Below are 26,782 nucleotides of genomic sequence, written 5' to 3' on the forward strand. Positions count from 1 at the left end.
TAGAGAAGTAAAAGCTATTTGTGAATTAATTTTGTCATTTGATGGAACTCATAATGGAGCATGTTAAAAGAAGAATTGCTTGTTTTAAAGGGATATTACAGCCATTTCTGATGTAATGAAGCTAATGGTTCTCTACTGAAGTATGTGATACCTTAAGTATGTTGTATATGAAGTGTGTTTATTACACAGAAAAATAATAAATCTTCCTGTTCAATGTGTGTGTTCTTATACCACAGCATCACACGTTGAGGGAAGATAATTTCTTCATTACCTTCAGCCCATCCAAGGTTGCTGCTTACTTCAATTTAAACAGTACCACATTTGTAAGTAAAATGTGTTGAGTTTGTGGCCTTAAATGTTTTGACTCCTTTCTGTCAATAGAGATTATTCAGCTATTGTCTATTATTTTGTGTCATTTATTGGATTAGGTGACTGAGGTTAGAAGAAACATGACATTGGGGATTAAAAGTAATTGAATTAACTAACAGGGCTCCAAGTAGTGTGTGGGAAAACCCAACATATATGGCAGTGCCTTTTCATTGTGAATGGACGGAGTTCCTGAATTTCATTCTGCGTCAAAATATGGAATTAGAAATAAATAAAAATACTAAACGTCTTTGGAAATTTATGAAAAGACTGGTCCTGATTCGTTTAATATATCTAACAACTTTTAGATTTTAAGACTAAAATTATTTTATTTTCCCTTTAATCATGCTTCACATGGTTTTCAGACCCTTGAGTGCTTAAACCATAGCATATAAGTTAACTACTGTTGGCCAACAAAAATTAAACATATTAAATGTTGAAGTACATCTTGGGTGGATTATATATTTTCTCATTTTTTCTCTATATCCATCTGTCTGTGTGAATGTTACCTGTATTTCATTCAGCGACCAGATTGGAACGTTTTCTTTCCTCTCCTCTTCACAGTATGTTACTGTGGCCTTTACGCAGCCAGACAGCATTTAAGCCAGTCTGTCCAATCATTAAACTAAAGGCAGATTTTTTCTGCTCTTTGCAGAAAACCTCCTGAGTAAGCTGTTGACCTTCTTGGCCTCTTCTGACACATTCAGCCCAAAAAAATCAAGCTTAGCTTCTGGTTTGTGGTACAGTACCTCCATTATCTTGTTGCTTTCCTTTCCTTTGTCAACATGCAAATTTAGTCCATTTTCCTCGCTGAAGTTCCATTAAGACCCATCAGGGCCCACTATCAGGAGTCTGTCTGAAGTCATGCCAGGGGAAATTACAAGCCCTGCTGGCAGCTGCCAATATGAAATGACTTATGTATAAACCCACGTTAATTTGAAATTCATAAAGGCAGAATATATTACAGAGTGATTCACTTTTTAAAATGCTTGAAGGACATAAACTTGTTTTATCCCTTAGTCAGATGAAGCATTAACTGACTAAAGTGACTAAAACATTTGTGCATAGTTAGACATAAATTGTCTTGTATCCATTAAGGTTCTTTGCATAAAGAAAACCTGGCAGTCTTGAACACCAGAATTTGATCTTTAGTTGATGGAATCAGCATATTTTAAACTGAGTGGAAGCAGAACCGTTGACTGCAAGTAATTACCATGTGCCATTCTTTCAATTGTCTTGTTCCATGGCAGTATGTCTGGCACAACGAGACGTGGAGTGGAGACTGCGGTCACAAATTGTTTAAGTTCATGTTAAAGGTTGGAGTCAGAAGTGTTGCTGTGCCCCTTCCAGAGAAATGACAGTTAAAGAGTAAAAATATTACTGCAGAAACAACAAGCTCCTCTCCCTCTACTTCCACGACTGGAAACTGTGAGTTTGAGTTTGTGCTAATGAAGACGGCAGTTTAACAAATTTACTTGCTGTGCAGAGATTTCAGGCCAACACCTCCCACACTGCTAAGGGTTTTCACCAGGAAGAGGTCTCGCTTACTTTAATTTATTTTTCTCATGAGAAAATATGATACATTAGCATAAAAATGATGAGGATAAATATGTTTTACATTAAAACTTAAGGGAAGCATATACTAATCAGATATTGAATCTCACAGAATTGCTGATGGGGTTATTAGAGTTTGATTTCCCATTTCTTATGTTTTTTTGTGGATTTGTAAAAGGCCTGAAACTCTAATATGTCTTATATTGGCTTTCTTGCATGACTTTAATGACTATCTGGCTCTTTCAGACCCAAAGTCAGAATCATGTCCACATTTTTTCCACAAAGCTGAGGTTGTTCCAAGAGCGAGTGAAATTCTGCCAGGGCCCCACCTTGTCACAGAGTCTTTTTCTGTTGCTCATGGAAAGGATTTCAATTCACATCAGACTTCCTGGGAATGGAGTCAGTTTCTCCACGGGTGTATTCACACCTGAGACTTTGAGTCTGTTTTAAATGTTGGTAAAAACCAGGCTCTGGTCCATTTAACACTTTACTTCGTACAAAGGCTGTTGACTATCGGCTATTAGAAATGATTGGTCGCTGGAGTTGGCTTTGTTGAAGTTTATAATATTACCCAATAGCTAACATTCGGCCGTGACATTTTTAATGCACCGGTTCGATACTATGCAGCTTACCGGAAACTGCCAGCACTGTAAACAACCATAAACCATAGTATTTGGGGTCATCATTCTCTTTTTGTGGTGTTCCAAAAAAGTAAGAGTAGACGAGAGGAAAATGTCGGCTAATTGGAACTAACATTGTGATATACTAAAAATTATATCACGTTGTTCAGCCCAGACTTGATTCCATTTATTTGTGTTGACAACCTAACCAAAGAAACCGGGTCTAACCCATAGCCAATCCTCTTGGGTTCCCTCAACCCAGCACTGGATCGGTTCATATTTGACCAAGGGCTGGGAATTCAAATTAGTCCAAATTTCTGTTTTAAGAGTTCCAGCTGGTTTGAGCTGGAACACTTCAGCTCAAAGCATCTCATTTTATGTTATAATCTCTTGGAAAATCACTTAAAACTGACATAAATTTTCAGCAGATGCTCATTTGCCTTCACCCAGCAAGCCATGTTGCCAACATCTTGTTTGTATGTTTTTGTTTCAACTGACACCTGTTTTTTTTCCATCTCAAATACTGCATCTCACCCTTTTGTAGACCAAATAAAAACCTCTCTCATCTAATAACCTTGTATGACACCCGTTCTCTTCTCCACACCGTGTTGTGTGATTAAGCTCAATGGGCTGTAACAGGTAAATTCAGACGCCCGTCTAAAAAGACTGATAATCCTGTGGATTGCCTCTCTGTCCTTGACACGTGTGCTTCTTTTATGTTAAAAAATAAGCTCCAAGCATTTTGCTACAAGCAGCAATGTGCTGTTGTGCATCTGCCTCCCAAATGACCCTTTCTCTTCTGAAGGCCACTGATTGCAGATAATAGCTTATTGCTGAGAAAATCAATCAGATTCCCCTTTAAAGATTGTCAGCGGGCATGTTTGTTTTCTGCCCGTAATCATGTTTACTCTGCTCAAACTCTGGTCATATTAAATGAGAATCGTGTCCGTATAGAAAGCCAACTGAATTAAATTTGCTCGCATCTGATCATCGGGTCACTAGACAAAGGCCATCAATATTTCTTCTCCTAGATGTGCTTTCTTTCAAGGACTGCACGCTGTTTTTTTTTTTACTTCCATCCAAGTCAGGATGATCTTCATCTAATAGCTCTCACTTCCTATTTCAAATGAGAGCCGTGTAATTGGAAAATAATAACCCTCTGTGATGAATTAGAATCATTTTAAGGCCTTATAACCTGAAGGTGCACAATTCAGAAATTCATCTGAGCATTTGCTTCAGCTCCCCTTTGATAATACACTCCTTCCCTCACATCCTGTGTAGGAATCCAAGTAACTGAAAATGAGATTTCTTGAGTTGGTGTTACTTTTGATGAAGGTTTGTCTGTCCCGGGTGATTGCAGTGCCAACATTTGGCAGGTGCAAATGACTGCAAAAACCCAGTTCGCTGTGTTTCCTTTGCTTGCCAAGCCAATTTATGATAGACTTTCATTAGGATTATTGGCAGGGCTGTCAGGTTAATATTTGATGGGGAAGAGAAGGAGAAAAAAAAAACTAAATGAGGTCATTTGCACTTTCATGAACATTCTCATTAGTAGAAGCCAATATTTTGCAGGTCATGGTTGAATAACATGCTGAATTATCAATATCAGTAGACGGAAACCAGTTTGTATTTCACAGCTACTGCAGACAGAGCATTCACAGAATGCATTGGGGGATTGCAAAATTCTTTCTTGCACTGATATAATGCTCTCAGTTTTCATTGTGAGGCGTTTGAGAGAGGTATCCACCAGAGATATGTCAGCGGTTCCTTTCAGGTTTCATGCTACAGCTGGTTCTGTTACAACTGTAGCTCTTGCCAATCCATCCATCAGTCAATATGAGATCAAGAAACATCCAATATGTCGCATTTCATCGCTTCTGTTTTCATTGCATTAATGACTACTTACTTGCTGTTTGATTCTTTTGGGCTGCATTTAGTTTTTTGGTAGCTGTGATTGATGAACATTCATCAGGTACAATTACAGATTAATGTTTACAGATTAAACCAACAAAGAAAGACGACAAAACCAGCTAAACATTTTGCACTTTATCCTATTGAAACACTTATATCTGAGCAGAAGTAATTAAAGATAGGCAGCCAAGTGAAGCATTTTAAACTTAAACTGTCTTCTTTAGCATGTCACAAGGCTGGAAGATATCAAGAACAAGCAACTTTCAAGCTCAATCATTTTCCTTGTGAAAATATAACTTAATTGTGCAAAAAAGAAATAGAAGCACATGAATAGATTTGTTTTGAAAGGATAAATCATTGTGTTATGACTCCGGTGTTTTGTTTTTTTTTTGCAAAAAGTACAGCTGCCTTGAGAATAGAAACATTTTAAAGGCTGAATAAACCTGTGTTCAATCTATCACGTAGTTCAAATTAAATGCTATATTTTTTTGTGCAAAGTCAAAAAGCAGATATGATTGTGGTTTGAAGCATCAACACACTGAAAAGATTAAATGCAGCCTTCATTTATTCATTTCAACTTTTTGTTACAGTATATGCTGCTCAATTTATGATGAGAGTGTACACTTAGCTGAAAGTAGAAAAAAGTGACAGCATTGCAGGCAGTCACTGGAGCACCTGCAATCAATCAAAAATGGTGTCTAAAGGTCACCAAGCAGAGAATGGCTAATGATGCTGCTGAATAATAGACTCTTCTTCAAATGATTAAGGGCTTTGTTACAACTGCTTTGGTCCACAGCATTCATTTTATCTCCTTATTACTCATGAATTGTGTTTGATTTCACTTGGTGAAAGTCTAGATATTTAACATATGTCCTTTCCTTTTTAAATAGTCTGTAATTTCTTTGATTCTATAATTACCCTGTTCAACTTTTCTAATGCTTTTCATTTGAACCTCTTTTGAGTGTTTTTGCCACCATCATAGCACTCTGGAAGAAGGAATGCTCTATGTCAATAGGATGTCCCTACTTACATACAGGCTTACGTCCTAAGAGTTAAGTGTCTTTCGTATTTACACCACTTGGCCCAGTACATTGTTTGCCCTGCTACAGCCACTAATAAACCTATTTTGTTAGTATGTGTATGCAGAGAGAAGATCTAGCAGTGAGTAATCTTTGGTTCCTTCTTTTTTTCCACCCTTAAACTTTTCTTAATTTGAGGTTCAGAGCCAAAACATTAGATCAAAGCTCCTCAACTCTCACTGTTTGATGATGTATATAGGCCACATGTTGCTGCTTCTTTCATAACACTCCAGCTTTGTGGCGCCATGATGGTATAAAAGATAAATAAGTAAAATTACACAGATTAAAATATAGACTTACAGTTTCATAGAACGATGATGCCAAACATCATTAGTCTTTTTAAAGTTGAGTTTTTTTTGTCCTGCTGTACAACTTTAAATGGCTCTGATGCTGGAATTGGAACAAGTACACTTAGCAAATCAGAGTGTAGGAGAGCAATCTTATTTCACTCATCTAATTTTTCAAAGCACAGAAAAAAGATTTTGGCCTTTGGCTTCAGCATCCACAAAGTAATGATACTAACCTTTTCAACAAACACTTTTATATTAAATAATCTTTGCAGCTTAGTGTATATAAATGTACTCTGCATATGTAATAGGTTGGGTTAGTTTTTTAACATTGTTTTACTATTTAGTGAGCTCAGCTGAATTAAAACATCTTTTTGCTTTAGGTATTAGGAAACCTCTACTGCATATTGCTCTTTATATGCTGGTAATAAATGTATTTTTCATTTGAGAAAAGAAATGCAGATCAAAGGGAAGGAGGCAACATTTATAAATTTTACCGCAATGCACCTAAAGCAGATGGTGTTTTAAAAACTCTATTCCATTGGATTTCAGTGCTGTAAAGCCCCCAAATATTGGGGGCTTTACTTCACAGAAATGATTGAAAAATTAAATTCACAGTCAGTCTTTCAAGTACTTTTTAAAGAACTTTCAAAAGCACATATATGGAGTGACTTCTAAGTGACATTTTCTAACATAATATGTCAGAAAATGGATCATAGAAGGAGCTACACAGAAGGTGTTTTGTTGTTGGTCTGAATGTCCGTTTGTCTATCCATCCCAGATGCTGATGAGTTCATTAGAGCAACCTAAGTCATTCCTAAGCAATATAGTATCTAGTGGAGCTTGCTGAAATTAACCAATAAACTCCTCTGGAGGAAAGAATGGCTGTTGTTAAATTGTTCACAGTGATGCATTTTGGCGGAGTAATTATGTTCCTGAAACAAAATAATTCACCCCTCTGCATTCTGGCCAACTAGTCTGTAATTATAGTCAAACTCGGGGCCTGTGATGCTTTAATCAGTCTGTGACACTGAACTGCTCGATTTGTAATTAAAGAAATAGGCAGGATTTAAGCACTGACATATGAGGGAGGGTGGGGGGCAAGACTGTCAGGACCTTCAAATACAGTAAGAAATGATTCCTTTGGATTCCATAATTGTCAAGGAGTCTGCATTTCAGAGCAAAACTGTGGAATTATGGAAATCAAAATGCAACTTTACGAATAAAACATGATGAGGTTTAAAACATAAAACCAAGAAAATAGCCAAAGTAAATTTTCATACATTCAGAAACAAATGTTTCTCTTTGGTGTGTCCTAAGCAGAACTGATGTTAAGGCTATTTTTGTGTTGTTGTGAATTACAAGTCATGCTACAACCTTTTGTTTGGTTTTATATTAAAACCAACAACAAGAACAGAAATGCATGGGGATAAAGCTTGCTATATACAGCAGCACTACCAGTGGGATTAACCCACAGAGTCCCTGATGCTCAGCATGAAGATTATTACCAAGGTTGTTGTTCAGGCAACAGCAAAACAGAAGGACTCCCTCAGAGAACTCCTAGGAGTCATCCCCAGGCGTCTCTGCTGTGCTTTAGTCATTATTCTACCTCTTCATCATCTCTGTGAAAGTACTAGGTTAGTCACAGGATGCCCATATTGGCCTCTCATTTATACAGTCGGCTACGGTTGAGCTCAACACCATTCAATCTGCAAGAGGAGTTGCTCGAGGAAGAGTCTCCGCCACTTGCAGCAGGAAACGCCATGTAATGAAAACACTCGACAGCTCGTTCTGTAGAGGTTGACGTCAATGTCAAAAGTCAGATCCTGTGACAGACGTGATTAAATATTTAAAAGTGTTGATGGTGCAACTTGAGAGTCTTCCTGTGCTGCTGGGATACAGTCGCTCTAAAGAGGGCTTGTGGACAAGAGCTGTTAATTTTCACGTCTCGCTTCTCACCACCCAGAGAGGAAACCGGGATCCTCAGGAAGTTAGACAAGTCAAAACTCATGCTTTGCTTGGGAAAAAAAAAAGTTTCCTTTTAAGCCAAAAAATGAATGGGATTAGCCCACTTTTTTGTTTCTTGCTTACTGTAAATCACTTGGAAGACTCCAGCTAAAAAAGCTTAAATGGTTCATACACAAATCTAATGAATCTTAAGAAGAGATTAAATAGTTATTCTCATAAATGAGCATAGAAGGAGGTAAAAAGTCATTCCTAAGATTTTGAAAAAGAGATATTTGTTGTACTTTTGGTTATTCTGGGTTCTTTTGTTTCCTCCTGGATGAGTCATTGATGGACTCTACGAGTAATGCTGGAATGCCGACCACTCCTGGGAAAGTTCACCGCTATTTTATGATTTCTCCACCGGAGATTCTGACTTTCTGACTGATTTGTACTTTACTGACTTTGAATTTCTTTATATCATGGCATAATATGTTGCTTTTTGAGATCCTTTAGTATGCTTAATGATTTAAGACAAGGTCTATTATGGTTATTCCTCGATTCTAAAAGTCTGGCAGTAATCAGACCCAGCTGTTTGTGTTTGTTTTGTTTGTTGTTGGTTACAAAGGCAAAAAAAAAAAAATCGTAAAAACAACCCTGAAATACTGCAGGGGCTGGTTAGTTTAAACTATGATCAGGCTCATTTTAAGTTTGTGCTCATAATATTGAAACTTGCAGCTTCTGTTGCCTTGTCTCAGTTTCTCTTTGTTTTTGGCTGTCGGTATCATTTGGGTCATTGGTCAGTAAGACTCCTTGTTTGACTGCATATGAGGTCAGGTTGGATCCTCTCACACTAACTTTTCCATCCGCTCTTCTTGCCGACTAAACTTCTTGTTTAGTCGACTTAAAATGTTGCAGAAACTCTAGATTTGTGTCCCCAGCTATAGGATACATTTTGTTTTATATCCATGATCTTCATGATCGTTTCTATGCTGACATCAGTAAAACGTATAAGAATTGTAGAATTTGGCCGATTGTACAAACTGAGGATCTTAGCAGATGGTCTGTTTCTTACTTTCATTGTTACAATGCCAGTTTTTTATTGTTTTATAAAAACAAGTCTCTGTGGCAAATGAGATCTTGAATATCAATGAGATAAACTGTATAAAGTTCAAATGAAAAAAAAAAAAATCCACTAAACAGACATGTATTTCTCATAAGTGTAACAACTTCCAAGATGTTATTGTAAGGTTATATTACTTTTCCAGAAAATTTTAAACAAATGTGGCAACAAAATAATAAATTAACTTTAGTTTGGAGATACGGACATCAGTTTGCTGAAAACATTTCCAGTTTTATTATCACAGCTTTTTTCCAGACTGAACTCTTGAGGCTCTTTTCCAAAACAGCTTGACATTATGAATTTAAACAGATCAGACACTTTTAAATGACAATTAATACAAGTGTGGTTCTTTTCCATTGCTCCACAGAACTTTTTAATTGGCTTTTTAATCACAAGTCAATGTATTACAGCTCTAAGGAGCAAATCGGATATACTTAAATGAAAGAATGATGAAAACCGAACTCTTCGTGATTTTCTTTAACATGCTTTCAATGCTTCAAACTTTAAAGCTTTTTATTGTCTCTTCACATAGCAGCTGCTAATTTATAGGCTTGGTTCTTTGCGAATCTTTCCGATAATGCCTGCTGTTTGACTTCTCTCAGGAGAAAAGCCTCTCACACGCACTTTCTATTTTCATTCTTTTGATTTTTGATGATGAAATGGAGATTATTTGTGATTTAAGCTCTTTAATCAATAATACAAGAAAAATGTGCAAGTAAGGATGAAAGAAATGAGTCCAAAGTAGAAAATCAAAGTAAGTTCTAAGCTGGACGAGGCTTTTTATGGAGTATCGAGGTAAGAGATATAAGCAGGAAGAGGTAATGGAGAAGTCCCCTCGGGAGGAGCCAGCCTGGAAGCTGAACCACCTCTGAAGATTGGATTAATATTGCATGGGCGTTTGTGTGAGGCTGACTCTTTTAAAGAACACTGATTACTTCATTCACTGTTTTGAATCCTTCAAAAGTGGGAAACATGTCCAAACTACAACAAAACTGAGGCAGCAGTGAAAACAAAGCCTTGGAAAACGCAGCTGACGGCTTGAGGGAGACGTTTTTGCTGCTCTTGAGAAAAGCGCCGAGGTTAGAGTATGCATTTTTGAGGTTTCAATTGGCATGTAATTTGTGTGAATAACTAGCTTTACAAGGTTTGTTTGCTGAAACTCAAGCCAAGAGGAGTTGAAGCCTTGTGAGGTCTGCATGTTTGTGAAAGTTTAACGTCTAGATAAACATCTTCAGTTTTTCAACAGAGGACAAACTTTTATTGACATCTGCAGGATTCGGTAGACAGACTTTTTTTCACAGACGGTCAAAGAGTCTTAGGCAAGACTTGAACAAATAGGTTCAGGAATTGTCTGGTACTGAATTGTCAGCCTGTTGGGAGATTATATGTGTGGGCGAATCACTGCGAGAATGGCATTAACTCTGAAGCAACAAGGGACTCAAGGTTGTGGTTCAAACCCACACAGTAAATTTCTATCGGCTTCAGCAGACAGCACCACCCCCAAGGTCATGACCTCCTTGGTTCATGACCTCCAGGGGAGGATCCAACAGAGGCTGAAGAGAAATTAGAACAAGTAGTTAACCCAGCCATTTGACATTTTTTTCCTGTGGAGCTGAAACTTTTGATGAATGAGGAAAGCAGTAAGGATAGTTTCTTTTTTTTTTGCCACAATAATCTTGCAGCTAAAATACATTTCGTCAGTGTTGAAACTTTTCCCTCTAGTCAATGTTTTGCTATGTTGATATTTGCTGAACCGAGATAAAACAACATGTTGTATTTCAAACTTTTTTAGCAGTGAACACACTTATTCTACTAATTAATAGTTACAATTTTCAACTTCCTGTTGCTGAACTCTGCACTCGTCTGGTCTAGATCAAGATTACATGGTCTGCTCCTTTTGAATGTAAGCAGCCCTAATCATAGATAATCTCAGGACTCCAAATTGCCTTTGTTGGCAGGATACGCTTTCCTTTTCAAGAAAAATAACACAACTGAAAAACAGAGGAAGGATTCGTCAGAGTTTAAAACTTTGCACCACTCTTTCACAGTCCCATTGTCCTACTTTCTTCAAGGTTTCACCTTGTACTTGATGTTTGTCTTGAACAGAAGTGGCTGCTTTTCTACAACAAAACCTTTGGCTGAATGTCTTCACTTTAATGTGTTTATCGTATATTTGTCCATCCACCCGCTACCGATGTTGAAGCTTTCTGCTGGCAACAGCTCCATTCTGCAGTGAAGTCTTTGGAACACTATTAAAAATCAATGTAAATGTTGCTCGGTTAAATACAGAAGCTCTTAAGAATTTGTGTGACTGCCAAAACTTTGGCTCATCAACTGTAGGCTTTGGACTCGGCTCAGAACTGCAATAACTTCATCCTTATTGCTGAGGATTTAAAATTAATAAGATTTTGGTAATGGACTTGGGATGGACTGGTGACCTGTCCAGGGTGAACCCAGTCTCTCGTCTGTTGACCGGGATAGGCACCAGCACCCCTGCAGCCCCATTATGGATAAGCGAGTATGATAATGGATGGATGGATAATGGACTTAGCATGGCAGGAAAGCTGCAGAGTTTTAGCTCTGAACTCTTTCACACATCTAATTTGTTTTCAAGCAGCATCTTAATGTTTAACGTGTCTCTGAGCGGCGATCGAGTGTGTCCACAGTTGTCAATAATGACTGCGGGAAGAGCTCAGGTCACACTTCCAAAAGAAAATCTGTTTCCATGAAGCATCTGATGAGAGTTTGATAAAGTGGTTGTCTGTTGCAGGTAAACAAATCAATGAATATGAGAGAATCAATAAAGTAGCAACACTCTTTCAGGAACACTAGGTTTGATGATTCCCATTCTAAGGCTGCCTCCACTAACCACAGCTGAGCAATCAAACAACAAACATGGAACCATAAATGTAGACGTGATACTTTCAGACGAATCCAAAATGGTCAAGCTGTGCAAACGGATTGAAAAAAAACTTCTCTGTAATGAGGCATGTGCCCAAATCGACATGGAGAAAAATGGGTTTCTTCTTTTTAATTCTTTAAGTTTCTTTGAGACAGATTTTCTTTTCCTGAGGTTAGGTTTGTTTTAGTAAATGAAATTCATACATATTAGCCATGTTTGTTTTAATAGCTAAGAAATTTGGGTCACAAGAAAAGACAGACAACATTGAAGAGAAAAATATACTCACACTGCAAAAGTCAGTAACTGTCAAATTGTAAACAGGGAGAGGCCCATTATGTGTTACTACTACCATACAGTACCTGGCAAAATATATCCATGCTACTTCATTTCTTTCACATGTTAAGGATTTTTTTTAGTAATATTTCATGTAGCACACCAACACGACATTTTTCACGATGTTGCTAAAACCTCACTAACGCGAGTACCAGCTGTCGACTAAACCACAGTTCTGGCTATCAGAGGCAACATTCGGCCTAATTCCAAATCCATATACCGTAATTTTGGGACTATTGAAAAGGATTTATTTTACCTCGGAGGCGACAGTTTCTGAGACCAGTGAAAACATGTTTGACAGAAAGCCTACTCATTAAAACCAATCCTCCATGTAATACTCGCTGCACTGTGACACGTCTCTTTTACATATTCCCATGGGAATCTGTAAGGTAATTGTTGAGGACTCATAGGAACCTGTTTTGGCCGTTAAATTTCTCGTTTACACACGTTTCCCTTTCAGGTGGTTTATCTAGGATGATCGAGTTTGATTGTGGAAGACAACTGAACAATACCTCTATTGAATGTGAGATTTCTCACACTTTTGTTGCACAGAGTGTGGATGCTCCATTTCCATTCTCGTTAGGGGAGGTACCCATATTCCCATAAAGACATTATGACTGACTGGATTATATTTATTTTACTTGGTTTGTAAGAAATTGTAAAGTCACAGAAAAGAAAAAAAAAGACCCATCATCACACTCGTATCCACAGACTCGTAGCTCTACACTCAAATCACAGAGCTTGTAAAAACTTTAACAAGGCCGGTCTTTACATCAAGAGAACTCTGTTCAACTAAGGTATAAATGCAAAGAAATGCACAGAGACACATTTCAGTGATGATGCCAGAAGCTTATTTAACCAAAAGGCTAATCAGATGTCACTTTTACTTTTGCTGTTTGCATGTTACCTCATTCATTATTGCTCAGATTTGTTGCCACATGTTACAGTTGCGCAGCTGCTTCGGTGGGTAATGGTGTATCGGAGGGTTGGGTGGCCATGCTGGACAGATGCAGTGAAGCAATTTTTGCTAGGTTTTCATCCATTTTGATATTTGTAACATTTTGTCATGTTGCAAACTTCAGTTGTGTTAAATTGGGATTTATTTGTGACAGACCATCTTGGTCGTGAGAAATTGTCAAGTTGAAATTTTTTTTTTTTTTTTTTTTAAGATTTTTACACAGCAAAATCTGAAACGTGTGTTGTGTTTTTTTAACACCCCCAAGTCATTACTTTTTAGAGCCACATTTGCAACAATTTATGAAGTCTTATGGTGTCCACCTTAGTGCTGCAGTAGATCAGAAGGTAGGGATTCGTCCTGGAACCGGTGGGCTGCCGGTGGCGTCAATTGTGTGGCAACCTCGTTTCTGTCAGCCTGCCCCAGGGCAGCCGTGGCTATGATGTAGCTTCCCACCTGCAGAGTGTGAATGACTGAATGTACACTGCTCAAAAAAAATGAAGGGAACACTCAAATAACACATCCTAGATCTGAATGAATGAAATATTCTCATTGAATACTTTGTTCTGTACAAAGTTGAATGTGCTGACAACAAAATCACACAAAAATCATCAATGGAAATCAAATTTATTAACCAATGGAGGCCTGGATTTGGAGCCACACACAAAATTAAAGTGAAATGTTCCCTTTATTTTTTTGAGCAGTATAGTTTGAAGTGCTTCGGAGACCTCAGACTTAATAAAGTGCTCTGCAAATGCAGGTCATTTACCATTTTTTGTCCATACGTCTTTGCAGAATAGCTCAGTGAACGTGAAAACTAATTTCCACATTTTGCCACAAATCGTTTATTGGGTTTGGGTCTGGATGTTGAGTAGTCTATTCAAACATATCGAAATGCACACCATATTTGTGCAAACGAATTTCAAGGTTTGTCTGCGGTGTTTTCTTTCCTTCTGACATTAAAACCCGGCCCATCCATCTTCCTACCAGCTCCTCTGACTGTGCTGGGGAGAAACAGCATCCTGGCCACCATATTTCAAAGAGAGGTTGATGTGAACTGATGGTTTTCATTCACACATAATGTCTTACAATGTCAGCCAGAAAGTTTGATTTGGCTGTCATACGACCAGAGTACCTTCTTTCTACATACTTGCTCTGTCCTTAGTTGGACTTCTTAAGACTTTCTTTCAACACTGACTCCTGTCTTGAAACTCTCACCACAAACACGAGTGGAGTCTATGACCAATAGTTGTCCTGTTGACATATTCTCCCATCTGAGTTGTCTCTCAGCTCCTTCTCCATAGTTGCCATGAATCTCCTGACTGCTTCTCTGATTGCTAATTCTTTACAGAACAGCTGGATTTATACTGAGATTTAATCACCCAAATGTGAACTTTATAAACTAGGTGTCTCTTGAAGTGACGTGGTTGTGCTGGATATTATTTGGGGGATGTAACAGCACAGATTGCTGCAAAAGTGATGCACTCTGTAGCTTTTTTAATTTTTATTTGCAAAAATTAGAACTCGTCTGGTAATGTTACTTCGCAATAATGCATTGTATGAGAAGTGTGATTATTTGCCTCATTTGGTACCAGATATGAGCAAAACAGTAAAGGACTAATTAAGGATTTTAAATTTCTGTGGGCCATTGGCTTCATTAAGAGTGAAAGAATTGCATAATAAAGTGGAGGATTTATAGCTGCAGATGTGCAAGAATACACAAGTGTTCCTGCTTAAAAATGAGTTTAACATAATGACGTTTTGAAAAGATAAGGACGATCTGCTCTACAGCATGCTTACACACACTTCATTTGTGCTCCTTGTTGCTTATGCCAGAGCTGAAGACAGGCTCTTTCTTTTTTTTCTTTTTTTTTACAAAAATTAATGTGGACAGTAAAATAGTCTGAGCCTGAAACATTTGACACTAAATATAACATTGCTTGGGTCTGGATGTAAATTAATAATGCATTTGTTTACATATTTATTGGAGTGCAGAGCCATTTGAATTATGGATGAGCTACATCTTAAGTGTCTCACTGTATATCCGTTGGGTGGAGAGTTCCTAATTCTCTACAATTTCCATGTAATAAGATCATAAATATGTTGCCCTAAAAGACAACATTTCTTGTTGTCTTTCAGGGCAACAAGACATAAATAAGATTAATTATTTATGTCTTTGAGTTTTTTGGAGAGCTGAAAAGCCTTCACAAAAATGGAAAATGTGACTATATCTCCACTGGAAATGATTAACCCCATATGATTCAAAGACAACGTTGTTGCCAGATATGTTCGAGGCTTATTGCTTGGTGAGGATCCCGAGCCATTTCACATGAATCACGTCTACGGATTGATATCAATAGTGGAAGAATCTATTGAACTACAGAGTTTTAATTGTTTTAATCACTTGGTGCCATTTTATAGCACAATCTGTCAGGCTCATCTGGAGACTGCAGCTCAAAGGAGGAGCTCTGTGGAAATGTAACGTTCTTGTTTTAAAAACCTGCAATATTCTTATTGATTGGGTCTGTAATTAATATTTTTTGAAAATTTTGTACAGGTAGGAATGATGGCGTGTTCTGCGTAAGAAAATCCTTTTAGAGCAGGGGTGTCAAAGTCAAATGGATGGAGGGCCAAATTAAAAATTTAGCTACAAGCCGAGGGCCGGACTGATCGAATGTTCATTGAAATTTTTTTAAATGACGCATATAGTCTAGTGAACCTAATTGAACCTACTGAAAACCTAACAAATATATTCCAATATGATCAGATAAATAAAGCAATATTTTCTTATGGCTCTGTCAGTAATCTTTAATTTTCAACAGACACAACTGAAATATTTTTAAAATATAATTGGATTGAAATACAATAAAATAAAGTGCAAAAATCTATTAATCCACATATGTCAGAGTCAAGGCATTTAGATGTGTCGCCGGCGACACATCTAAATTTGCAGTACCGTAATTCCGCCACACGTAGCGCTAAGTGGAAAAATTCTAACGGTTTCTGAAAGGGGAGACGTTGCACTTTCCAGCAAGTATCGGGTTAATACGGTAACTTCGCAGCTGCAGCTGCAGAGTGTAATTAATCCGGGGGGCACTCGTTTAATAGACGGTATATTTCGGCAATAACATGGTGGATATTGAAGGTTCCGGTTGTTATGGATACATGGGTAAGTACATCATCTCACAGAACATTTAAAGAACTACTTACAGTTCAAATAAGGAAGATATTTTTTTTCAGACGGGGTGCCGGCTTGCTGCGGTCTGCGGGCCTGTTCTAATAATAAATCAAGATCATCCCAGGGGCCGTAAAAAACCTTCTCGCGGGCCGGATGTGGCCCGCGGGCCTTGACTCTGACATATGTGTTTTAGAGGTTTGCTGTTTTTGCATATCATGCTAACACATTGGAGTACTTATGAATCTTTAGGTTTGGCTATTAACTGCTTATTACTAATGATGATTGTAATCAAACACTCAGAAATAGTGAGCTAATTTCTGAGATTTCCACAGGAATTTTTTATTTATTCCTTTGTGGTTTTGTATAAGATTGACAGTCGTGACTCATCTGTTAATGTAAAAGTTTTTTTTTTTTCCTGTAGCTCTATTTGAATTGTTTTTAAGGTTCTTTTCTATCTCTTAAACTGAGAGAAACACATGGTTCAAAGTGTACAACTCTTGTTAAAATGCAGTGCATTGATGTATAAAAATGAGAACAAGGTGAATCATTTAACAACTTTTCCACCTTTAATGTAACCTATATTCTACATAGATCAACAACAAAAAAAAGCGATTTAAAGGAAAATATAAAAAATGAAAAAGCTGCATTAACCTGGTTGGATAAGGGCATGCACCCTTAAACTTTGTTCAAGCACTTTTTAATTCAGTTTCTTCAGTAGTCTTCCTCAGACGAAGTCAATCAGCTCTCTACATCTTGACTGAGACATAAACACTTCCTCACTCTGCCTTAAAAAGTCCTCAAAATTGATTAGATTGTGAGGACCTCTTTTATCCACAGCAGCTACATGTTACACTTCTGAGTTCGTCTCTGGTCATAAGGCATGTCTAGAGAATAAAACAGCACAGATTTTGTCGTTAGGACAGATCTAAGGATTGCTCGGTTAATTAACTTCAATCAGGGCTTTTTTTTAGAGAACCAGTAACCTCACACTGGTTCAAAAGTGACTGCAAATACACACTCAAAAGTCACAATTTTGGATGCCACATATCCAAGAGCAAGTAATCTGGATTTCTATTACATAAAGACACCAAGACAGTTATCTCTACTGGAGAATTAAACATTAAATATTTCTACCCTTTGACGAGAGTTCACTACAAAAATCCCTAATTATTTCTGTAACAAACACAAACGGGGTTGGAGAATATTTTGTAAGGCCTTTTAAGGCGCCTCTTACCTCCTTTGTTCTGAAAACTGAGGCATGCTTCTAGAAGCTAACGTTTCTTTCCAAAAAGACATTTGAAGCTAATTAAATCTGGTCTTGGTTCGCTTGGGGATACAGCTCTGGGCTACCCCTGCTTCGGGGCAAAGTAAAGGAGCTCAGGAGTCGCCTGGATCCATCTATCTTTATTCTTGTCAATTACACTGTTAGTGGGCTGCACATCTTCATTTCCAGTGTGGGCAATGTCTCAAAGTACTTCCCAAAGTCAAACTAATCCAATTATATTGTGGCACTTGCTGCAATACAAGCCATTAGAAACGGCTTAATCAATGTTAGGTCTTCATTAAAGCAGTTTATGAATATTCATGGTGAGAACCAGACTGATGCTTAAGTCAAACTATTACCCCATGGTGCTTCCACCTGGCTTTGGCTTTAACCGTAAGCCTTTAAGTAGAAAGCACAGATTGTACTCCTGAGGGTAATAAGAAGCACTTTAGTCTTTATACACTATTTAATCTGCTGATGACACTTTATGATTGAACAATACACAAGCAAAAAAAAAAAAAGTCCCTTAGTGTTTGAGAGTCGCCTGCAGGGCTTTTGACTCTTTGATGGTCGCGCTTAGGTGTCCTCACTTACGCTCTTCCAGGCAGCATGCATTAATAACTAATTGCTCTGTAACCCTCAAATTGCTTCCCTCAACGGAGAATAACAAATAGCCAATAACTCATCCGAGGTTGAGTATCCATTACAAGAACTCCACTCTTTATCTCCTAGGATACCGCACACACACGGAGGAGAGAACAAACCTGAGCACAGCCTCCCCTTCAGACACCGCCGCTGATTTTCATACTGCCGACTATTTCATCCCCAACTCGCTAATGCATTACAGGAATCCTGCATTTGGCAGGCCACACCGTAAATAATATATTAGGAAAACAGCTTAGTGCTGTGTAAAGCCGCTCCGAAGGAGTTCGTTGGATCCTGCAGGGTTTAAAGGAAGGAGTTTGGTATTTTTTTTTTTTTTATTTTTTGCCAATGCTTCTCTCAATTTAATATGAAGCTTCAGCCGGCAGATGGTCAGCTTAGCTCCCTGTAAGATCTGGAAAAGGTGGGAAATTGTCAAACACAACAAAAACCAAGAGAGAGAAAAAATAATGGTCAATTATAATAAATTTAGAGTAATGTATAGGTGCATCTTGTGAATTTATTTAAGTAGTTCTCTTAAGTTTTATATTGATACACAGCGATGCAATATTTTTTATTTATTCTTGATGATTGTCTTACAATTAATAAACACCAATAATTCTGTTTCTCAGGAAATTTGAATATCACAAAAGATACAATATGTAGTTGGAGGAGAAACTGGTTGTTTACATAATACTATATCTGTACATATTAATAGAAAATGTAGTGGAATGGAAAACTGTGTGTGGAGAGGACAGTTTCAGTAATGTTTTTATTAAAATTATTGTTATTGTTCTGTGATCTAAATGTAGTTATTTTTTATGAGTTGTATCAATCCATTACAACTAGGCTGTGTAGGCTGGAATGTGTTTATTTCCTAGTTTACTTTCTAAATTGAATCACAGAAACAGATGCACCTTTAGAAGACATTCCAGTATTAAGATGCACCTGAAATCTTCTAAATTGTGGACACGATGTAAAGACTCGTTAGTTTTAAATAAGGTCTCCGTTTAAAAAAACTCCCTCCAGCGTCTATTTGTCTTCATGTGCAAATATGCCTTCTGATTTGTAATGTGAACAAGGGTGGCTTGAAACCACTTAGCTGCCTCATTTGCATTTTGCAGACATATTTTAAATGTCAGACAATAAGCTCAAACTCTGACGGTTTTAAAATACTGATTATTATGCAAACTATGTTTGTTCCCCTTCTCAGATCAGATTCATCTCAATGAAATCAACAAGCTGTGCCCTTCCACTGCGCTGGCTCTGTGATTGGGATTCATTCATTACAGCTCCCTCGTTTGTGGCATTTTATATTTGGCTTGCTTTTTAATAATAGCCTTTTAAAAACGGTGACAGGGAAATCTTTCAAAGGAACAGAACATAATTCACACTAAGCTAGAGCGACGTTTATAGTCAGAAAGCTGCGGAAATCCAATGTTTTTCCAGTAAGTACACAATTTTTGACACCTTAAGTTGCAGGAGTTAATTATCTATCAAGCTTCCGCACAACATGAGCAAAGACATCCTTTGTTTTGACAGTTTATCAGCGAATTATGAAGTAAAGAAAATGATTAGCAGGTAAATAAAGAATAATTAATTAAGTAAATAAAAACTGATAAATAATATTAATAATAATGAAATAGAGAAAGACACAGGACATGCCGGAGGGATTGTTTCTCAGCTGGACTCTTAGGATGGAGACTGGAAAGTCTGAGCTTCTCTGCTGAACGATCATGAATTAAGCAGAAGACGATATGAGGATGGATGAATAAATATATGCAAATACTCACAAATTAACAACTAATTAATATGAAAATGAGTTTATGAATAATTGATTACATAAACAAGTCGCCAAACAAATGAAAATGGAAAGATTTCAAGTAAATAAATGCATGAGAACGTACATTTCCAAATATAAACATAAATTTGCAAGTTAATACGAACACAAACTCGTAGCTAAAACAGTAATGGCCTATTAATTAAAATATGAATAAATACAAATACATTAAAATATAAATGTATAGAAAAGGGCTGTACAGTGATGATGCTGTTGAATTGCAGTAAGAAAGTCCTGGGCTCTCTGGACACTCAGACTTCCTCCCACAATTCAAAAACATGGGACTGATCTCCTTAGTAGAACCTAGTGTCCTGTGACGGACAACACAGAGACACACAAGTCCCTGTGATGGACCTATGACCTGCCCAGGTCATGACCTGTCCAGGTCATAGGTCTCAAACAGGACAGCTACATCCTGTTTGAGATGGCTGGATGGATAAATAGTTCGGTCTGCCATGCTGTTATCCTGAATTACATATTTTGTAGGAATACTAATGAAAATCAGATGAAAAAGAATATATTCCAATTGATTGGCATCTAATAAAATGAGTTTATCTTGTGTTGCTCGGGGGTGGAATTTGTAATTCTTAAAAAGTAACAACGTGCCTGAAGAAAAAAAAAAACATTAAAATTAAAAGAATTATGATCTAGTATAAAATATTCAGTTATTCACCACTAAAGTAAATCATGCAATCACAAGTACAAAGTGACTACAGGATGGTCATTAATGAGGTCATTTTGGTGATGCATGGCTCCTTGCTGTAGCATCTTTGTATCATGTTTTGTCTTATTGTTCTTTATTTCTGGCTTTTTGGTTGCATTTATTGTAGCTCCTTTGTTACAGTTACCTGCCATTTTAGTCTATTTTCTAAGACTAAAAACAAAAACCATACCACAGTCATTATTCATGGACAAGAGCAACAAAAGAGCACTTGAGGAATATAAAATGTGACTAAATGGATTCGCATTGCAGCGCATTACAGCATGTAGAGAAAAACTCCAACATTTCTCAGGGCAAAAGTAAAAAATATAAAGTGGTAAGTTCGCCACCTAGTGGATACCAACCTGTAATACAACAGAAAACTAAAAGACTTGTTGCTGTAAATTGGTCTCAACTCATTAAATGTCCATTTTGATACATGTACAAATGTACATGTATCAAAATGGACATTTAATGAATTTAATGGGACATTTAATCTGCAATTCATTATTTCTAGTCAAATTATGATATAAGTGGTATTTTACAATACTGTTACCTTTTTAAATCCACTATTATAAAGCATGTCCGACATATATATTTATTTTTGTACTTTCAGATAACTCCCGCTAGATGGCACTGTTTTCAAAATTATTATTCTTTTTGTGTTTTGTTTCAGCACTCCGCCCCATAACAGTAATGTAGACAGCAATAATTAACCTTGTGCTGTACTGACCAGTAATTAGAAAATAATTAAACTCCATTTCACTAATTGCTATCTTCCTCTGATTCTTACAGCAGGGATGAACACCCTCCCCACCAGGATGATGAAGCATTCCTGACATTTTCTCTTGTCAGAAAAATTCTTTACCACAAAATAATGTTTAAGCAAACCTTTGAGGAAGAAATGCATTTTTTAAGTTGGTTGAAGAATTACAGAATGACTGTCTCCTCCAAATAGAGATCTTTTTGTTCTTTTTACAAAAACAAAAGAGGCGAATAAACTCCATGCACTGTGAAAGTCTAATTAGTAGTTGAGAACATCCATCACAGCTAAAGGTCAGCTCACAATGGAAAGAGCCAGAACAACAGCAGAGCAAATTTGTCGTTTGATACGCTTGAAGCGCAGGGTGTAAAAACTCAACATCATTTACTTATCTGAGCCACTTCCTCCACATTACATCTGTATATTTCTGTTACATAAAAGTGGTGCTTTTTTGTGGAACAATGTGGGTTGTGTCATTTCTGCTCTGTTACAGAACATTTGAAACTTAAACTGCGCGGCCATCTTATATCTTATTGTTCTCACCAAAAAGTGGCTCTAGCAGAGAGGAGAACTGGCCTTGAAAGGCAGTTGATCCGACTGGAGCAAATACACAAACTGTCACCAACATTGTCCAATTTAAAGGGACTAATGGCTGTTAAGTCTGAGCTTAATATAGACTACACTCGTCAAGTTCAGAAATCACTACTTTATACAAAACAGAAATACTATGAATTTGGTAATAAGTCCAGTCGCATGCTTTCCCATTTATTGAAAAATCAAGATGGTAGTCGCTTAATTAATATAAGAATGCATAACAAGGACATCGCATACAACCCTATAATTATTAACAGCACTTTCCGGGATTTTTATATATCTCTATAACATGGACGTGGCTGACCCGGAAGATAACGCCTCTTATATGAGCAGTATATCTCTACCTTCTGTCACGGGAGAGGATCGTGCCTTCTTAGATGCTGCTACCACTCCGGAGGAAGTTTGGGCTTCCTCTGGTAAATAATTAATTTACCAGAGAAAGTAGAGAGCGGCACTTCGCTTGTGGACTTTCTCCAAAAAATGTTACCGACTTTGGTAGGGTAGGTTCACCAGCTGATCATCCAGCACTGGAGATCGAACGTGCCCACAGGGCTTTAGCTCCGCGCAGGTCATGAGGACGAGGCCAGAATTTGGTGCTGTGGTGAAGGCGCTGATCCGCTGGAACAAATACCGTGGATTCGCCTATCCGGCTCGCCTCCGATGCCTTCTTGAGGGGCGAATCCGTTTTTTCGATACGCCTAAGGCTGCCGCTGCATTTCTGGACTCTTAAATGAGGAATCATTTTCTCTGCATTGTTTAGAAAAGATAATCTTCATATCCACGCTGAGACCCATAGAACATTATTATTTTTTTCTTCTTTTTGAATTCACTATGTTGGGACGCATCTCAGTGTGGTTCATTGTTTTGGCCTGGACTACGTTGTCCAACCGTTGCTGGTATCGAACTGTAAAAATCGGGAATTGTATGTCGTTTGGTAATAACAGTGACATCTTTTTGGGTTCTGTTTTTCTGTCATTTGGGGACAGGATGGGGGAGGGCGAATGCTGCCGTTTGCAGATTCGGTATTTTATTTCCTTTATTTTTGGGGGGTTTAAATGGGCTGTACAGGGACTGGGTCATGTGATCAAGAAGAAGAAGGTTTTGACTTACCTGAAAAAAGAAAACAAAAAAAACAACAAAACTTGATATAGCACTATTACAGGAAACTGCTGACAAATCACTAACTCACACTGATGCAGATGACTGTCATTAATCAACTTCATCAGACGTTTTTTTTCTTCGCCTCAGGCAGAGGCAAGCAATAAATAAATTAAATAAAGCTGTTTTAGTTCACATAAAACACTAAGCAAAAATAATCAAACCTCTTGGACATTTTCATTCATTTTATAATTCAGCCCCATAAATTAATACTTATTTAGGGGGGATTATCCATAATAAATCAATAACAAGTGTTTAATTGAAGAAGGAAGGCACAGATTAATGGATTTGAACAAAACTAAAAACAAATCTGGAAAATGTTTGTGCATTTCTATTCAGTCCAAGCTGGTTCAGCTACTTGGGGCAACTCTACCATGTATGACAAACATTTTCAAAGACAGACTTGCGAAGATAAAAGTAACAGCATCTGTGACTCTGCTCAACCACTGGCCTTTGCAATCACACTCCTGCCATTGAGACGTCATTTTTGTCCAACGCTTTTCTCCAAAAAGGTTTACAAATTTTATTTTATCCCAAAGGCAATTTCAGCTTAAAGCAAGTTAGAGTAAGTCAGAAATAAAGATGGCCTAGTCAAACTCAGCAGTTGATGTCTAATGTGGGTAGGAAGAATGTCCTTTATGCTGTCTGTTGATGCCTAATATGTCTGCCGTCTGTTTCATGTAACATTTTGGTCTTGTCTGGAGGACGTCATTTCTCATTTGCTGTGTCCTTTACATGGCTTGTCAAAATGTGAACACATATTCACATATTCCTCAACAGGTTTTGAAGGGGCCACATAGGTGCCATGCACAACTTCCTATCAACAGATTTCCTTACCAGAGCTGCAGATCTCTGCTTCAGACTTGGCCTCTCTCTGGCTGCAATGTGCTTAGCAGTTTGCATTACTTTCTTAGCTTCTTATATGATGAATTGAACAGCTTTGAAATATGGTTTTAAAACCCTTAAACTTCTTTAGAGCTTTATCCCAGACCAGACATGTTTCTTGGTCTTCACTATGCTATTTGTTTGCTATTTGCATAATGCTCTCTGGCAAACGTCTGAGCTTTTTCCACTAAGATTAAATTATTGAGCTCTATTTAATAATTAGGTGGCTTCTGAAGGCAATTGGTTGCACTTAATTCAATTTTGCGGTGGAAGGGTGCGGGAGCTGAATACAAGTGTGTACCATAATCTTCTTTCTGTCTTTAGGCATTTATATATATATATATATATATATATATATATATATATATATATCTTCAAAATAATACTTTGAATTTCATGCATGCTTCGCCTTTCACTTTATCCAACACATCTGTCTCGTCAAAACAAAGAAACGTTTGTGGTTTGAATGTGACAATATGTGAAAAACTCAAATTAAATGCTTTCAATGGTCACTGTAAATTTATTAACACTGAAAACAGGCTCTTTAGAGAAGAGTTTGCCAGGGATCCATCCCCATTCTTCCCAGTGGAGTTGGCCTTCGGGAATGCTAGAGTGTTTTTCTTGAGGACAAGTTGAGCTGGAAGGTCAAGTACTCTACAGAAAAAAAAAAAATCATTAACTGCCCTTTTTATTTACTCCCATGCTCCTGCATGAACAGAATCAGAGGCGATTATTTTTCTTATGTCATCTTCAAGTATCAAATCACTCACTCGATAAAACAAGATGTAGAGTTTTTCAAAAGGCGAGAATGAAGGATGGATAGATGAAAAAGTCGTTCGTACGCTACACATTTCTTCCATTTGAGACTGCTAGGAACGCTGGGTGTTATCTGGGGATAGAAGCATCAAACAGCAGATGAGAGGAGTTAAAAATGGCTACAGACAAGGTTAAAGCTGTGTTTGTTGGTCAAACCGACAGAACAGTGTGTTTATTACCATTTCAGAGCTGGCCGTCCACCAGTTCCCTCCACTGGATCATTGAATCATGTAATTCCTGTCAGGGGTGAAAGATGAGAGGCAGGTAGAGCGCGACGGCAGAGCTCAATAGTTTCACAAGCACTCGGGTAAGGACTCGTGGAAGTGCAGCCACCACAGTCTTCCTCTCACACGATAAGTGCGGAGAAATTGCCTGCTTGAGAGTCTTTCATTTCACATTCATTAGAAAGCTTCTTAAATTAATGACGCATTGTCAACTACAGCAAGCAATAACGTGCGGTAAACAAGCTGGGGATATTTATGACGCCGAGGTGAAATTTATCACTCCTGCACTGTGGCTTATATACACGTCACATGGCTGCAGCTGCGAATAAAAATGTATTTTTATTTACTTATTTTTGAAAATCTGTCAAAGTGAGAATGTTTTTGATGGTGAAATTCATCTCGCTTGCATAGAGAGCTGCTATGATGAACATGAACAGCCAACAGAAAACACTCCGGTATCATACTAGAACAGCATATAATCTCACAATAAATAAAAAATTCTAATGTATGTTTAACCAGTGGGTGGAAATAAATCCATCCATCTTTTTACATCCATCCCTTGTGCTTAGTGGGGTCAGGAGGGGTGCTGCTGCCTCTCCAGCTAACGTTCCAGGTGAGAGGCGGGGTACACCCTGGACAGGTCGCCAGTCTTTCGCAGGGCAACACAGAGCCAGACAGGACAAACAACCAGGCACACACATCTAGGGACAATTTAGAGAAACCTGACGGTCATGCTTTTGGACTGTGGGAGGAAGCCGGAGTACCCGGAGAGAACCCACAACATGCACAGGGAGAACATGCAAACATCATGCAGAAAGACCGGGGCCGGGAATCAAACCAAGAACCTTCTTGCTGCAAGGCAACAGCTCTACCAACTGCGCCACTGCACTGTGCAGCCCAGAGAAAATAAATGTCTTTACAAAATCGAGTCTACAATATTGTAAAAATCTTAAACAAAAATCATAATAATAAAATCTAATATATTTCAATATTTCAGGTTCATCAAGACTGTTCCCATAACATCTTCTAAAGCTACATAGGTCTCAGTTCAAATCAGTTTTCATAATCAGACAACATGAGAGTCTAGAAAAAGATGGCAACCAGGGGAGAAATCTCAAGTGAAATCACGTTGTCATATTAACATCTTGATGATCATCCAGATATCTAGGAACATTTTATGTGGAATGGAGAGATAAAAGAGGAATATTTTAGAAGGTGTAAATCTTATTTGAAAACTCAAACATAGAGGTGGCAGATGGATGATTTTGGACTGCGTTGCAACACCAGAACCTTCAAAACTCCCACAAACTGATGGAACCCTGAAATCTTCTCTCTAGCAGAAAATCCTTTATAAGGTCACATTTGCTTGTGAGCTTACAATAATCTAACTAACCCCACCAATTACAACGATGAAAGCATCAAAACGGAGAAGGTTTTGGTGAGAACTTGTGAAATTCACAATTTAAAGCAATATCTTGACAAAATATTGTCTATTATCACGGAGGCTTACTGGAGATCCTCCCTCTAAGGTTGGCACTGCAAGGTGTCAGGTTCAGAGGCAATTACTTTTTCACACTGGCAGGTTGGATATGATTCCTTTTTTAAAGAAATTATCATTTAAAAACTACATTTAGTATTTATTCT

At 37.7% G+C, this 26,782-nt stretch overlaps 1 protein-coding gene across 1 annotated transcript in view; it reads left to right on the top strand.

Moving 5' to 3' along the window:
- The first annotated feature begins 235 nt into the window (after positions 1 to 235).
- Positions 236 to 26,782, top strand: part of cdh19 (cadherin 19, type 2) — a 121,068-nt gene continuing 94,521 nt past the window's right edge. The window contains exon 1 of the mRNA XM_088001229.1: positions 236 to 323. The gene's annotated coding sequence lies outside the window, so the exon portion shown is untranslated. The remainder of the gene's footprint in view (positions 324 to 26,782) is intronic.

This window comes from Poecilia mexicana, unplaced genomic scaffold (genome assembly GCF_051168715.1).
Source record: "Poecilia mexicana isolate PSO_F unplaced genomic scaffold, ASM5116871v1 scaffold_20, whole genome shotgun sequence".
Taxonomy (NCBI): Eukaryota; Metazoa; Chordata; class Actinopteri; order Cyprinodontiformes; family Poeciliidae; genus Poecilia; species Poecilia mexicana.